This window comes from Triticum aestivum, chromosome 3A (genome assembly GCF_018294505.1).
Source record: "Triticum aestivum cultivar Chinese Spring chromosome 3A, IWGSC CS RefSeq v2.1, whole genome shotgun sequence".
Classification (NCBI taxonomy): domain Eukaryota; kingdom Viridiplantae; phylum Streptophyta; class Magnoliopsida; order Poales; family Poaceae; genus Triticum; species Triticum aestivum.
Window position 1 is genome coordinate 164,752,712 of NC_057800.1, and position 17,506 is coordinate 164,770,217.

A 17,506-nucleotide genomic window follows, 5' to 3' on the forward strand; every position below is an offset into this window, starting at 1 on the left:
GATCTTCGTAAGTGCTGCAAGCCATGAGCCCATGATGTGCAATGAGGGATCTAATGTAGGCAGGACCAACAAGGGAATTGTGGAGCTACATATTCAGTTTTTTGTAAGGTGCATGCTTGCTTCAAGTGTCTACATGAAATAAGGTTCCACTGTCTGTTTCATAGATTGTGTAAATGCGTATACGATGCAGAAGCTAAATATTGGATCACCTTTAGCATGAGAGCAAAAGGTTCAATGCAGATGCAACACATTCATTTTATTCCCGCACTGCATATATAGATATTGTTTCAGGTGATTGTTCACCTTTGTAGTCAACTTCCTTGTGTATGCACTCGGCCCTCAATATCTATTTACTTGAACCATTAGATTTATTATTGATAGTACTCATTATATTTCTATAGGTGTTTAAGTGAAGCAAGGAAACTCCTATCCATTTTAATTCATGTAAAGTAAATATCTGTAAGGATGTGACACCCTTGGAAGGTGAGAAAGTAATGACGTTTGGTAATGAAAAATAGTATTCTATAAGGGATATTATAGAAATATAATTACATGAAAAATTTAATTATTGCTGACATGCAAAAAAATCAGTGCTTACCTACATATTTACAACCTTCTTATTTTTATTATTACACTATTCTTTGCTATACACCACATTTTAGCTATGAAGTTGATTTCAACTTACGTGCATACTGACTGAACTTGACTAACATAAGCACAGACGCAAACTTACAATGTGCTGCTGTGTCAAACATACCATGACCAACCCTAAGGGCATCTCCAGCCACGCCCCCAACAAGCCCTCCCCAGGCGTTTTTGCCGCGCCGGCGCCAAAAAAACGGCCCAGTCGCGCCCCCAGAAGCCCGTTTTCCGCCAGCTCGGGCCAAAACTGGTGCCGGCAGACCCAGGCCGAACCCGGCGCCCTGGGGGGCGCTTGGGGAGCCGGCACAAGCGAAAAAGGCGCGTGGGTCCGCCCTGGCGGCGTCCCGAGGGCCTTTTCCCGCCGTTTCTTGACGCTTTTCCCTCGCATCCCTCCCGCTCGCTCGCCTTCCTCCCGCCATTCCCTCCCTTTCTCCCACCAAACCCCCTCCCGCTCGCCTTCTAGTCGCCGCCATGCCGCCGAAGAAGTACGCCATGCCGCGCGTGGCGGCAACCACGACTGGCACCATAGCCCAGCCGAAGCAGAGGAAACCGAGGGCGCCGCCATTAAAGCCACCGGGCATGTCGAACGCCGAGTGGAGGGTGGAAGTTCAGCGACGCGACGCAGTCACCGCCGACCGGCGGAACAGGGCCATCGCCAAGAAGGCCCGCGACAACGCGGCGCACGCGGCGTCCTCCTCCTCATCGGTCAACCACGCGGGGATGATGACTCCACCCGTCGTCAGCCACGCCCAGTACGCGCCCTGGGGACAGCAAGGCGTCGGATCTCCATGTGGATCGTCGTCGCCAGGCTACGCCGACGGCGACGTGCACGGTGAGTTCAACCCAAACGTGACCTTCCCCCATGGCCACCCCGCGACGCGCACACCCTCGCCCGCCTTCGTCGGCGTGCAGTACCCTCCATACAACTACTCGCCGCCCGCCTACGCGTCCACTCCCGCAGTACGTCTACAAACGCATTGACAAGTGCGAGAAGTGGGCGGAAGTCCGACGTACCCTCGACAAAGCCAAGGAGACATACAAGCCGGACGCGACAACTTCGGGCGCGTCAGAGGGGCGGCCGGACGGCCACAAGTTGGCAACGAAGGGGAAAAACGCCGACGCGGCAACCGCGCGAGTGCAGGAGTCCATCGAGCATTGCCTTGCCGACGCCCAGGCCCGGACCGTCCTACGTGAAGAGAAGACCGAGGCACGGTGGTCGTCGCTGATGACGAACAGCGCCATCAAGCTCGACCTGCTCCGGACGAACGTCGCCGCGAAGAAGAGGAATACCGACATGGCTTTTCCGATGGGCGGGGCGGACATGCTCCAGAGCAACGACGAGCAGCTAAGGGCGTGGTACATGGCGGAGCGCGGCCTCATCCTGAACCAGATGCAGACGGCAACACCGACGACGCCAGCTCCCGCGCCCACGGCCGCACGGACGCCAAACCCGAACGACGCCTCTACATCGCCGCCCAGCAGTACCGAAGCCGCGCCGACACAACCCAGCACCGAAGCAGCTCCGACACCGCCGAGCCCGCGCACGCTGACTCCGCCAACGCCTGGAGCCGACCCCGCCGAGTGATTCGTTGCGCACACGAACTTGCGGCGTGCGGCGCTCTGTTTTTTGTAACGCCAGGCTACGTCCGATCGCCAGATTTGTGGCGTCTTTTGTGAGCGGGAACGACCTAGTTCAAATTTCCCGCATCCTGGGGCCGGCGCTTGGGGGCGTGACTGGGAGTTAGGTCGCCCCCAGGGGCCGAACTAGCGCCGGCACACCCCCAGACCGCTCTATTTAGGCGCCCTGGAAGTCCGAACGGCTAGAGATGCCCTAATAGGTTGTGCGCATCACAACTCCTAGCAGTGTCTGTTACGACACTGAAATGCCACGACCGCTAGCTACGAGGATCAAGGAGGATAAGATGGTAGCTGCCGACAAGGATTCGTGAAGGACGTGACACCATAGTGTCAGTTGTAACATTAGTCGAGTTGTAACATTAGTGCGATGAACTCGAAAAGAAATATTTGAGATGGAGGTATGTTGGATTTTTAAGTGGATTTTGCTAGAGAACAAATCAATATGTATGTACATATTGCATTTGCTTCACCACACTATGTTTATCCTGTTGTTAAAAATGTATTATTTTTATTGTTTGTTTTTTATTACAAACATATATTAAAAAAGTTTTCATTGTTTATTTTCTATTTTATTTCTTATTGTAGCAATAATTTGATCATTCAACTAAAAATGTGAGGTATTACAGTGAAATATATGGATTTGGTAGTTTGATATAAAATTAATAAGCAAGGGATAATGAAATATAGTTGTGAGTGTTGCAGGAGTTAAAACAACTTTCAAGGGAGAATCTTTGCAGTGGAATCCCATGTACGTAGGTCCATCTTCACACAGAGAGAGAGGGAGAGAGAGAGAGTATGATGTCACAGAATCGGAGCATCACCATCACCACAGCCGCTCATGGACTTGGCCTGCCCGCCCGCTACCCCATCGCTTCGTTTTCATGGCCCGTCGCCCAGAGAGAGGAGACCATTAGGCGTGATGCTGTGAAGAATGAGCGGCGATTGAAATATGACGGCGCAAGGGGAGGAACGGGATTGGGGATCAGGGAATACGACTGGGCAAGAAGATAATCTACCTATGGAGGCAGAGCGGTGCGTGGGGGCAGCTAGACACGCGTCATTGTGCGCAGGGAAGATGTGTTCAGCCGTTTAGTATGGGGGAGTTGTGTACAAGGAAGAAGTATGGGGGCGGGGGGCATATGACGTATGGAACACCACCGTGCTAGGCTGCTGGTTTCTTTTTTAGCAATGGTTCACGGACAGGAAAATAATCTTCGCGTCGCCACACGGACGTGTTTAGCGTGCACGCATATGTTTGTTCATTGAACCTATATATGCATCCGTTGCCGGGTTTGATGCATGATAATTTTGCTTTTTGAACATCGTACGAACGCAAGCGCTCATACATATGCGCATACACTTATTCATGTGAATGCGCAGACATAAACCCTATCACTATAAACACCTTTCAAGACTGAGCCGACGTATTATCTTAAAATTTACAAATTCACCATGATAATTTTGTTACAAAATTGGATTTAGCTCTGTTTGTCTTTCTCATGAAACCATACCGATTGGCCATTAAGACGTAAAAACTACTCCCTCCGTTTCAAAATAGATGACTCAACTTTGTACTAGTTTTAGTACAAAGTTAGTATAAAAGTTGGGTCATCTATTTTGGAACGGAGGGAGTAGAAGACTTCTATATATAAACACAGGTTAGGACACACATATCAAAAAGATATAACCTGCTCTCTTCATTCCAAAATAAGTGTCTCAATTTTATACTAAATTTAGTACAAAATTGTACTAAGTTTGAGACACTTACAAAATTGTACTAAGTTTGAGACACTGCTTATTTTGAAACGAGGGAGTACATGCCAATGAAAATAAATTGTCTTTCAGGCATTGCCGATGCCGGTTAAGACGAGTGCATAATAAACCACCGATATAAAATTGAAAGTGATAGTGTATCTCGGTGATGCAACAAAATGTGGTCATGGTCATTGAAGATTATGATTTTTTTCTCCCATTGCAACGCACAACCCATTACAAACAGTATTTTTTTCTTTTGAGTTAGGGTTTGTTTGTTGATGAGTGAGTATTTGCTTTCTCTTTCTATCTCAACCAGACTCCTAAACCTTGAACCCATGGACAAGCTAAACACCAAACTTTTCTAGAGACAATTAAATTTTCCCCATGGAGATACATTCTTTGTTCTGAGTACCCCTCTTATCCTACACATGCAGATGACAACCCTTTATGAGTATTTCCTTAAGGGCCCGGAAACGATCATGACCCTGACAAGTGATCATGATTACCCGAAGATCCTGAAGGAAATGATGAAGCATATTCACCTTGAAGGAGATGCAGTCTACAAAGGCAACCCCTTCATGCAAAAGGGAGTGGAACTTTGGTATGTGGAGGTACACCTCCACCGTATGAAAGGAGTTTGCCCAAAGACGATGGGGCAGTACTTTTTCATCTCACGTGTACCACAAGCAACTTCGACGCTGTTCGTGAAGCAGTCATGGAAGCCATACGCCAGATCGGAGAAATACTTGAAGCAAGACTCCGTTATACTCAGGAATACCTAAGAGAAGTGCATGCAGAGATGATGGAAATGAAGCTCAAGGCCACTACGATGAAACAGAAGATTGAAGATTTCAAGGCGCATGTCGCACAATTCCAGTGGGACTGAAGAATCCTCAAGGAGGAAAAATGAATAAAGTTGGAAGTAATGCCTGACCATACCAAACCATGTGGATGGCAACATTTATAACAAAGTACTTTTTGGAATTTGGATTTACAAAAAATGGATAAGGATGTAATAAAAGATTTGATATGAAAATAATATGATTTATGGATAAACTAGTGCATTTCTTTTTTGTGTGGTAGTACTCCGTAAAGCCACATGATCAATGAAGAAAGAAATGTGTTATTTATGACGGTCCACAGAAGGAGCTGGACCAAGTAAGTTGGAGTCTTGTGTGATCGTCACCACAAGGGTATGAAGGAAGAAATATTGGATTTAAAGGAGATGTAATGTTGGAATATGGAATGATAATCCTCGAAAGGATGAGTTAAAATTGTACAAGAGTTGAAGTGGGCCATAACCCACAGGCCCAGGAGTTAATAAGAAGAAAGCACACTCTTGCTGAAGGAAGATATTTTGGAAGAAAACACTGAGTTAATCAGCCGACATTTTTAGGAGGATATGAAAACTCGAGAGTTGTGAAGAAACGTTAGATGTCTTGTTCAGCTTGCAGAAACAATGGATTTATTCGAACTCACTTCGTTGACAAGAGAAATTCTGCAATGCTTGTGAGTATGCCCAAGTGTTAGAATACGTGATTCGATGTCTGCATATGTAGTAATGGTTCAAGTACGGGATGGATTGGCCCCCATACCGGAGACTTCTATCATGAACTATCATATGTTGATGGAAAATCAGATAGCCTTGAAAACCTTAGAACAGTGTCGACACGTCAAGCCATAAAACCATAGAATGGTTGGACGATGGAACCCTTTATAGGCAACCGTTGCCAATCGTAGGATATACGGTGAGAGTCAACCCCGGCCATTATTCCTGCAGGAGAAGCCATAAATTGTTGACCGCTAGGAGGTTCCGATAGTTTCTTAGTATTGACGACAGACATGTCAGATATGAAGACCCACTCTTCGGAAGAACCTTACCAGGATTGAGAGGACACAAGATTTTGAGAAAAAGGTCCTGCCCCAACCGGGAGAGCACCAGTGAAAGAGTTATTCCGGAGAATATGAGAAGACCGACACCGTCAACTGAAAGGATGGAGTATATGAATTTTGTCAGAACCATAGCATTGCTTTCAAGTGTGGTAGCACCCCAGACCTCTCTGGTCGATGGATTTGCTAGAAGACCTCCAAACCCTAACCTTTTCTTGCTAGCCTCTTCGAATCTCGAGGATGAGATTCATTTTAAGTGTGGTAGGTTTGTAACATCCCAAAGTTCTAAATTTTGGAATGTTATATTAAATAAATATTTATGCTTGTTTGTTTGATTGTGGTGTGGTTGCTTGTGTGAAATTGAGTGAAATTTGAAACTGTTTGAAAGTTGAGTGAGAGGGAATGAAATGACTTTCCCAAAACTTTCACTTTGCATTTTGATCCCCATGAATTCAATTCATTTCATCACAAAACCCTAGAGTGAAGATGATATGACTTCTTCCATTTAAATAAATGAAAAGAGTTTTGAAAAGATTTGAATTCCATCCGAAAATATTTCAAATTCGAAACTTTATGCAACTCAATGATTTTCACGAGAGAAGAATAAATGACGTCTTTAATTATATGAAATATGAGTTGGAAGTTACAAATAATCCAATTTAAAGTCATTTGGAAGTATTTTGAAACTCCCTTCCAATTTGGAATTATTTGGATTTTATTTAAATTATTTTTTCTCTCCTAAAAACAAATAAATGGAAATAAGGGTAAAATGATTCCCTTCAATTGAAAATTGGGAGAAAATAAATTTGAAATCATTTTGGTATTTTAAAAATGATTCTTGTTGGGTTTTAATGCAACAGTAGCACTATTTGCTTTATTTGATTTTTTGTAGATTTTATTTGCCTCTGAAAATGTGTTCATGTTTTAGAAATTATTTTTCTGAAACTTTTGATATATTATATGCCTATATAGTATTTCAATTTGTTTTGTTTGTTTTCTTTTCTTTCTAATTGTTAAAAAAAGGAAATGGTCGAAGCCCAGCGCTAGTCGCTGGCCCAGCAGCTCACCCGCGCCCGAAAACCCTTCGCACCGCCAGCCCGCTCCCTCGCTCGCCCGCCTCTCCCACTGACCGGTGGACCCCGCCGTCTTCTTCCTCCTCACGCCAAGCCAGGGCCACGCCCGACCTCGCCCAATCGCCGCCGTATCCCGGATTCCTCGGGATGCTCTCCTCGATCCGCCCCCTCCTCCAAGCACCCCTCCCCCTATAAATAGCCCTCTCCCTCGACCCGTCCCCCTCCTTTTACCTCACGGAGAAACCCCGCTGCCTCCTCGATTCCTCGCCAGAGCAAAGGACCGCCGCCGCACCATTGTTGCCCTACTTCATCACCCCGACCACCCCGCCACCGCCCAAAGCTACCCACACACCCGCCTCCCTCTCCCACACCTCCTTGTGCCCTCACCCAAGCTCCAGCACCGCCAGAGCGCCATCTTCATCAACCACCGAACGTCACCGCCGCCCCGAGCTCGCCGCCGTCCTCCTCCGACGTCCCCGAGCTCCACCGAGTCCACAACCGTGATCGTCTTCGTCCGCTGGAGCCTCCCGACGAGTTCACCGAGCTCGCCGATGACCGGAGCACCGTCCCCGTCAACCACTGAAGCCGGAGCATCTCGCCGGAGCTCGTCCGCCGCCACTGTAAGCTCTCGCCTCTCCCTCCACCATTCGATATAAAATAAACGCCCTAGATTAGATCTAACCTGAACAGTTAGGTTTGTTTTACTAGATCGGTTTAGCTCCGGTTTATTTACGGTTTAGATCTAATCGGTTTAGCCGGGTTTTTTCTCTACACGCGCGCGCTAATGTGTTAAACATCGGCCGAACGTCGTTTAGTTCAGACCGCCCACTTCTTAGGCCCAGTAGGAGCCCGACACGTAGCACCTGCCCGTTTTTTTTTCGTTTCTATTTTAATAACAGAAATAGTTTCAATTTTAGATTGCTTATAACTTTTATGTTTTAGATCCAAATTGAGAGATTCTTTTTGCATTAGATTCAAATTTCTCGAAGTTCCTATTAGAACAATTGGATTTCAGATTTGAGTAGTTTAAATTTGAGTTTGATGAAATTTATTCAAATCACTATTTTGGCCGTATCTTGAGTTTTATGAAATATTTTTGATTGATTCTTTTTGATATTGTTTTGTCTATCCAGTAGCTTATAGTTATTTATTTTTAGTTTATTTTAATTAGGTTTATTGCGAAAACAGTACTGTTTTCCTTATGTAGTTGTTTTAGTCATATAATTAGTGTTTTTAACTATTTTTAGTTAATTCTTTTTGTAGATTTTTACATGTTGTCATATGTTTCTGCTAGACTACAGTAGATAAATTTTTGTAGTTATTTATTAGTGTTTAGCTACTATTTTAGTATTTGTTTGTTTAGTCATAGTGATAGTTGATAAAAATAGTTTTATTAGTTTTAATGTATTTCTTTTTGCCACTTCAATATATGTTGTTATTGGTTCTGTCATTTAGGAGTAAATAAGTTTTCATAAATTATTTTAGTATTGTTTACTATTGTCTTAGTGTTTTCTAGTTGTTATAGTTGTTCTGGTGTTAACTAGTCAGTTACAATAGTCTTCATACTAGTTCTTTTTGCTAGTAAATTCTTTAGTAAATTATTTTTGTTATTGTTTTATTAGAATTATATTTTCTATGTTCTATAAAAGTTATTAGAGTAATTTAGTTTTAATAAGAAATTATTGACTGTTATTGTGTGAGTTGGTTTCTCCCTTGTTTTCGTGAAGTTTTCTTTGGAATTCTGTTTGGTTTTCTTTGACTTAATTATGGTTTTATTTATGACTTTTTGATTGTTATTTTGATTGCTACGATTATTGCTTATGTGAGTATAATGTTTGACTATATAGATTTTCTCGAAGTGACGAATAGTTTATCAAAGATTCCGAGAGCGTTATTATCTTCATCAAGTAATACCAGGCAAGTTCACTTTGACCATGTTTTTCATACCTATGTTTTATTTTCATGTAGTAGCACCCCTTTCAATAATCCCTCCAGTAGTGATATTGATTTCTTGTAGTTGAGTAGAATCCATGAGGTAGGAACCCATCTTCCTGTTATCAAGCCCGGGACGTTATATAGTTTTAATGCTACGCTATAGTAGACGGGTTTGGTATGAGTGCACGAGAGTGGTGTGAAGAAGGAGGACTCTACGTTAATGGCGACAACTTCATGATGGAATCGGCAAGAACTACATCTTCAGGACTCAAGACCTCAAGATTTCGAGACTTGAGACAAGAATTCAATACACACTACTGGGTGAAGGACGGTTGACGGGCACCCTGGAGGAACCAGTGGATGGCCGGGATGCATGGTGAAGCGCCATGACATCTTGCGGAAAGCTTCATCCAGACTCAAAGAGACGGAAGAATACTTCATGCCCGGAAGCTTACCTGTGCAACCGCAAGTCACTATGGGCTCTGGCTTGGTTGACCTTAGTGGTGACTCTGGCTGGGACGGTGCTAGCAGATGTAGAACTACGGTAGGATTGGATGAGCACCGGACAGTGGTCAGGGGAACTCTTCGGAAGACCATGTTTCGGTTGTCTTGTTCTCAAACACCGTGAAGTGCGAGAACGAAAAAAGAGGGATCGAATCTTGCGGGTAAAGTGTACAAACCTCTACAGAGGATTAAAACCTAATCGATTAGCCGTGTCCCTGGTTACGGACAAATTTAGCCTCTGGACTTGGATCTATCTCGGAACTCTGAACACCGGACTGATAATTTAATTGTGGGCAACTTATGATGATTTGGGTGATGAGACATCGGTTGACGGAACCATGTCATGATAGGAAATTCTGTAGTACAGACTCCTGATATTCCTTTGATGTAGGGAAAAATAAAACCAGCTTTTATGCAAAAACTCAGACCCAGAGCCACAAAGCCATATTGCATGTAGTATAGTTTATCATCTGTTTTTCTTACAGTGATCTTGCCGATAAATTCAATGTACTGACCTACATGGCTGCAACGTCTCATGTTGCAGATATGTTTCTTCCAACGAGTAAGAGTACGGTACAGGGTTACGGTCTACACTCAACCTGCCGATGGCGTTGATGGGACTCCACACCCGATTGTTTGTTTCCGCTGAGACTTATGAGGTATGTATCAGTTTTATGTTATTTATAGATGTGATTGCACTTTGATATATACATTGATGTACTGTGTGTGCCAGCATACCGATACAGGGATGGCACAGATACATAGAGGATTGACCGTCTGAGGTCGGGTCGCTACATCGTGGATGGTGGGTAGCCCCCCTCTGGTGTTTTCTTTGCCCAATATTTTTTATATATTCTAAAACTGACTTCCGTGAAGTTTCAGGACTTTTGGAGTTGTGCAGAGTAGGTCTCTAATATTTTCTCCTTATCCATCCCAGAATTCCAGCTGCGGACATTCTCCCTCTTCATGTAAACCTTGTAAAATAAGAGAGAATAGTCATAAGTATTGTGACATAATGTGTAATAGCAGCCCATAATGCAATAAATATTGATATAAAAGCATGATGCAAAATGGACGTATCAACTCCCCCAAGCTTAGACCTCGCTTGTCCTCAAGCGGAAGCCGATATTGAAAAATATCTCCACATGTTTAGAGACAGAGGAGTCGATAAAATAAAATACGAACATGAGGGCATCATGATCATTCTTATAACACCAACATATATATATATATATATATATATATATATATATATATATTGTCATATGATTTCTTATGCTAAAGTAACAATTCATTCACAATTCCAAGTATGAATCAGAAACTTCATTGAAAACTAACAAACTATAATCTCAGTCACTGAAGCAATTGCAATTTATCATAACATCGAAAAGAGTCAATATAAGAGATTTTCAGCAAGTCAACATACTCAACTATCATTTAGTCTTTCACAATTGCTAACACTCACGCAATATTTATGGGTATGAAGTTTTAGTCGGACACAGAGAAAGATAGGGGCTTATAGTTTTGCCTCCCAACCTTTTACCTCAAGGGTAATGTCAACAATAACAGTTCATGAAAACTCACATCCAATTTGCTATATATATCAGGATCTTTCCAACACATTGTGCTTGCCAAAGGATAAAATGTAAAAAGGAAAGGTGAAGATCACCATGACTCTTGTATGAAGTATAAGACAAGAATAAAAGATAGGCCCTTCGCAGCAGGAAGCATAGGTTGGCATGTGCTTTTATGGTTGGATGCACATAATCTTAATCCAAAAGAACGTCACTTTATATTGCCACTTATGATATGGACCTTTATTATGCAGTCCGTCGCTTTTATTTCTTCCACATCACAAGATTGTATAAAGCTTATTTTCTCCACACTAATAAATCATACATATTTAGAGAGAAATTTTTATTGCTTGCAACAATGACAACTTACTTGAAGGATCTTACTCAATCCATAGGTAGATATGGTGGACGCTCATGGCAAAACTAGGTTTAAGGATATTTGGAAGCACAAGTAGTATCTCTACTTGGTGCAAAGAATTTGGCTAGAATGAGAGGGAAAGGCAAGCTCAACATGTTGGATGATCCATGACAATATAATTTATTTCGGATGTAAGAAAACATAACCCATTACATTGTCTTTCTTGTCCAACGTCAACTTTTTAGCATGTCATATTTTAATGAGTGCTCACAATCATAAAAGGTGTCCAAGATAGTATATTTATATGTGAAAACCTATCTTTCTTTATTACTTCCTATTAATTGCAACGATGACCAAAACTATGTTTGTCAACTCTCAACAACTTTTATTCATCATACTCTTTATATGTGAAGTCATTACTCTCCATAAGATCCATATGATCTCCTTATTTCTTTTTATTCTTTCCCTCCCCTTCTTTTTTCTCAAGATCATAGCAAGATGGCAAAGCCCTTAAATCAACACTAATATTTATTATATATAGCTCACAGACTCGATTACATAGAAGGATCATAAAGAAAAACTCAAAACTAAATCATACTAAAACTTTATTCTACTAGATCAAGATATTACCAAAAGGATCGAACTAAGAAAAATGATAAAGATAAAAGTGTGATGGTGATACGATATCGGGGAACTCCCCCAAGCTTGGTAGTTACCAAGTGGAGTGCCCATACCAGATACTCAGTTCTCCTTTTCTGGTGAAGAAGATGGTGGTGATGATGGATAGTCGCACATCGAGCGTAGGAGATCCTCCAATTTGCAGATAATGCCCTTGAGTGCGGTGATATGTTCCTTCAACAAAATATTTTCACGTGTGAGATACTTGTTTTGTATGCGACCTAAATCAATCATCTTGAAAGCTTCAATATCTGTTGGGGTGAGAAGATTGTAATGAGGTTGAAGGATGTCTTCTTCTTCTACTGCCGCAGCTTGATCTTCCGTGGCCTTCTTGATCCTATCGTCCTTGTTGATCTCTTCAGCTCTATCTTCATTAGCCAAGCATCGTTGCCCTCATTGTTGAAGGAGGGAGACAACAGGATGCCTGGCCTTGACAACTGTGGCAGAAAACAGCTCGAAACAAAAACAGAGGATATTTGCGTGATACGGTGGTCAAAACCTTCGGGAGATTATATAATGAATTTTTACCGACCAAAAAAGTATTGTGCAAGAAAATGGAGTTCGGAGGGCACACGAGGTGCCCACGAGGTAGGGGGCGCGCCTAGGGGGTAGGGCGCGCCCTCCACCCTCGTGGATGCCTCGTGCCCTTTCCGGACTGCTTCTTATTTTCCTATTTTCTTAAATATTCCAAAACGGAGAAAAATTGCTATTAGAACTGTTTTGGTGTCGGTTTACTTACTGTACCACATACATGTTCCTTTTCGGAGGCTGAAACATTCTGGAAAGTGAGCCTTATATACTCCTCCGGGGTTACGATTTCAATAATATTAGTTTCAGCATTTATAGGATTACCTGAGATATAATGTTTGATTCTTTGGCCGTTTACCACCCTCGAATTTGTGCCTTCAAATTTGTTGATTTTTATGGCACCGGAATGATAAACGTCCTCGATAACGCAAGGACCTTCCCATTTAGAGAGGAGTTTTCCTGCAAAAAATCTTAAACGAGAGTTGTATAACAATACATAATCACCTACATTAAACTCACATTTTTGTATCCTTTTGTCATGACATCTTTTAACTTTTTCTTTAAACAGGTTGGCATTCTCAAAGGCCTGGGTTCTCCATTCATCAGGTGAGCTAATGTCAAATAGTCTCTTCTCACCGGCAAGTTTGAATTCATAATTGAGCTCTTTAATGGCCCAATATGCCTTATGTTCTAGTTCAAGAGGTAAGTGGCATGCTTTTCCATAAACCATCTTATACGGAGACATACCCATAGGATTTTTATATGCAGTTCTATAGGCCCATAATGCATCATCAAGTTTCTTGGACCAATTCTTTCTAGATCTATTAATAGTCTTTTGCAAAATTAATTTAAGCTCTCTATTACTCAGTTCTACTTGACCACTAGACTGTGGATGATATGGAGATGCAATTCTATGATTAACATCATAATTAGCAAGCATTTTATGAAAAGCACCATGAATAAAATGTGAACCACCATCAGTCATTAAGTATCTAGGGACTCCAAACCTCAGAAAAATAACTTCTTTAAGCATCTTAATAGAGGTGTTATGATCAGCACTACTAGTTGGAATAGCTTCTACCCACTTAGTAACTTAATCAACAACAACTAGAATATGTGTATACCCATTAGAGGAAGAAAACAGCCCCATATAATCAAAGCCCCAAACATCAAATGGTTCAATAACAAGTGAATAATTCATAGGAATTTCTTGATGTCTACTAATATTACCAATTATCTGACATTCATCACAAGACAAGACAAACTTACGGGCATCCTTGAAAAGAGTAGGCCAATAAAAACCGGATTGCAATACCTTATGTGCAGTTCTATCTCCAGCATGGTGTCCTCCATAAGCCTAGGAGTGACACTTGCGTAGGATCTGTTCCTGTTCATGCTCAGGTACACAACGTCTAATAACACCATCTACTCTTTCTTTATAAAGGTGTGGTTCATCCCAGAAGTAATGTCTTAAATCATAGAAAAACTTTTTCTTTTGTTGATATGTGAAACTAGGTGGTATAAATTTAGCAACAATGTAATTAGCATAATCAACATACCATGGAGCAGTACAAGAAGCATTTATGACAGCTAATTGTTCATCAGGAAAGCTATCATCAATAGGTAGTGGGTCATCAAGAACATTCTCTAACCTCGGCAAGTTATCTGCAACGGGGTTCTCAACTCCCTTTCTATCAATAATATGCAAATCAAATTCTTGTAGCAAGAGAACCCATCTAATAAGTCTAGGTTTAGCATCTTTCTTTTCCATAAGATATTTAATAGCACCATGATTAGTGTGAACAGTTACTTTAGAATCAACAATATAAGGTCTGAACTTATCACAAGCAAATACAACTGCTAAAAAAACCTTTTTAGTAGTAGCATAATTTCTTTGGGCATTGTCTAGAGTTTTGCTAGCATATTGGATAACATTTAGGAGGTGGTTGGTTTGGCGAATTGTAACGCAACCTGATAATGATGGTAACGGATCGGGTTAATAGTTGTTTTTAGGTAGCTCCATTATTCATTACGGTGTAAACAGATCCCACCCAAGTCTCGGTCCGATTACGCCCGAACCTGACCGCAAATGGATTCCTCGAGCGCCCGAGCCTCCAACCCTTCCCCTCCGCCGCCTCCAGCCCTCGACTAGCCTTCGTTGATCTCCTTCTGCGGCCACCCTCACCGGCGTCGGAGGCGTCGAGGCCGACTTCCCCGGCGTCAAGAAGAAGCCCACCCGCTCCTTCCCCGACACCTCAAGCTTCAGGGCTGTAGGTTGGTCACCTGACCGTCCGCTCCTTCTTCCCCACGCGTACGCCGGCGGATCGACCAGATCTTGTGGTTTTTCACCGGACACCTCTCCTCCTTTCAGCTTCCCAGGTCCTTGCGCAAGATCTCGATCCTGGACATCCACATCGTGCTGGCTTGCGTGGAGGTTCAAAGAGGACATGTGTGTGTGTCAGATCCAGCGCCTCACTGTTCAGTGCCAGAGCCATCTAGTCGTCCTCGTTCTTGCCGTCGAGAAGTAGCACCGGCCATGCTACCGGATTAGGTTAGGGCTAAACATCATTTACAATTTTTTTCTTGATTTCTTCTTGATTCAGTGACACACTAGAAAAATATTGATCTGTTCTTGATCATCTTTTCCTGTACTGTTTGGTTCAAGCACTTGTGGATTGTAGATAGAAGTAAACTACCTGTGATTAATCATGACCTGAAAATGGGAGCTATAAAGATAGCCATGGTGAGAAACAAATTCTATGGAGATTAAGATCGAGCGTCACTCATGATGATTGTCATGCTACAATTGCAAGGATGACTTAACTGCACATATTTCTACAAACCAGATTGAGTTAACTGAACATTTTGATCTATTCTTATTTATATTGGTATCTAGCTTGTATTTGTGTCCTGTTTATATATGTTGCTGCCTTGAGATTTCAACTTGAGAATTTTGTTTCTAATTCAGTTTTATGATCTCTAGATGCTAATAATATGTGACCGTGTGCACACTATGATGACGACGGTGCCACTTATTTACACTCTTTGATCAGTTATCTTTAGGAGAACTATTATTTTGTTTGTATACTATTTTGCTGGATTATAAATGATAGCAATTTCTAATATTTTGTTTTGTTTTCGTGTGCAGGATCTGAAGTGTACTGTATTTTCGCTTATCAACCTCCACTCTAACATTCTTTTTCCCAACAACGGTTCATCGGTTGTCCCGCTCATTCCTATCCTCCCCCATCGGTTGGTGAGTTTTCCCCTAATGTTGATCTGTTCTTAACAATATTTTCTTCTTATAGTGGTATGAATCTTGCCAATGCAACAACAAGCAATGATAAGAACAGATGCTATCATATATTTACTTCACCCATACAGTTGAGTAGACATTAATTTCTTTTAGCAAGCAACCACACCTCCTGGAATTACCCTATATTTTGTATATCTTTTCAGTTATGGCCCGTCTTCCCTTAAGCGCCAGACGTCGAAGAAGAAATGTAGCATTTATTAATCTGATGAGTGCCATTATGCTTGTATACTATTATGTGTGGTTAATCTTTGGATTAGTTTATAGAAGAAAGTGTTGGCAAATAGAAAGGAGGCTTAGAATTAGAGAGCTAAGAGGAGAGAATTTGTATAAACTAACTGGTGAGAGCGATGCAGCATGTATAAGTCAACTTCGTATGGATAGGAGAATATTTCATATATTATGTGAGATGGTGAGAGCTGTTGGTGGCCTAAGGGGTACAAGGAATACATCATTGGAGGAGATAGTGGCATCATTCCTTTATGTATTAGCTCACCATTTAAAAAATAGGATGGTAGGGAAATTCTTTTACCGAAGCCCGGAGCCAGTTAGTAGGAACTTCAATGCTTGTCTTCTAGTTGTTTTGAAGCTTCATCCATTGCTACTTAAGAAACCAGAACCTATACCCGAGGACTGCACACATGGTAAATGGAAATATTTCAAGGTAAATAGCTACTAAGAAAAAAAATTACTAGATGAACTCAATAGTGGTAAAGATGCTAATGTTTGCACATTGTTGTTTATGTTGTAGAATTGTCTTGGAGCGTTAGATGGCACACACATAGGGGTAACTGTCCCGGCTACTATGAAAGGAAGATACCGATCAAGGTTGGGTGATATAGATACAAATGTGTTAGGTGTATGTGCACCTAACATGCAGTTCATTTACAAACTACCTGGTTGGGAGGGTTCTGCACATGATGGCCGTGTTCTTAGAGATGCCATCTCAAGGCCAAATGGGTTGCGTGTCCATGAAGATCAATATTATCTTGTTGATGTTGCTTACACAAATGCGAAAGGATTTTTAGCTCCATACCATGGTCAAAGGTATCACTTGGGTGGTTGGACATCACAGAACCCACCTCGTAGTGCGGAGGAGTACTATAACATGCGGCACGCCAGAGCCCGAAATATTGTAGAAAGGTCTTTCGGAAGACTCAAGGGTCAGTGGGCGATTTTCAGGTCCCCGTCCTTTTTCCTATGAAGACCCAATGTCGAATCATCATGGCATGTGCACTCTTGCACAATTTAATCGTGCAAAATTTGCCGCTTGACCCACTTGATAATGACGAGCTAATAATACAAGAAACATTGGAAGGCATGGAGGGAGAATTAGGCCAACCAGAATTCATTACTTCTATCTCAACTTCGAACGAGTGGACAAATTTCTGGAATGTTCTTGCGCAGGACATGTATAATAGACATAGGCACTACAAAAAAATACACTTCCGTGATGATACGTGTTTGTCACAGTAGGTCGCTTTTTTTGTCATGCATGTACATCCATGACAAATTTATGACAGACTCAAGATAGTCATACCTGTGCTGTCGTAGAAGTGTTCCATGACATTACCAAAATTATCATCACGGAAGTGTCCACTTCCATGATGATAAATCG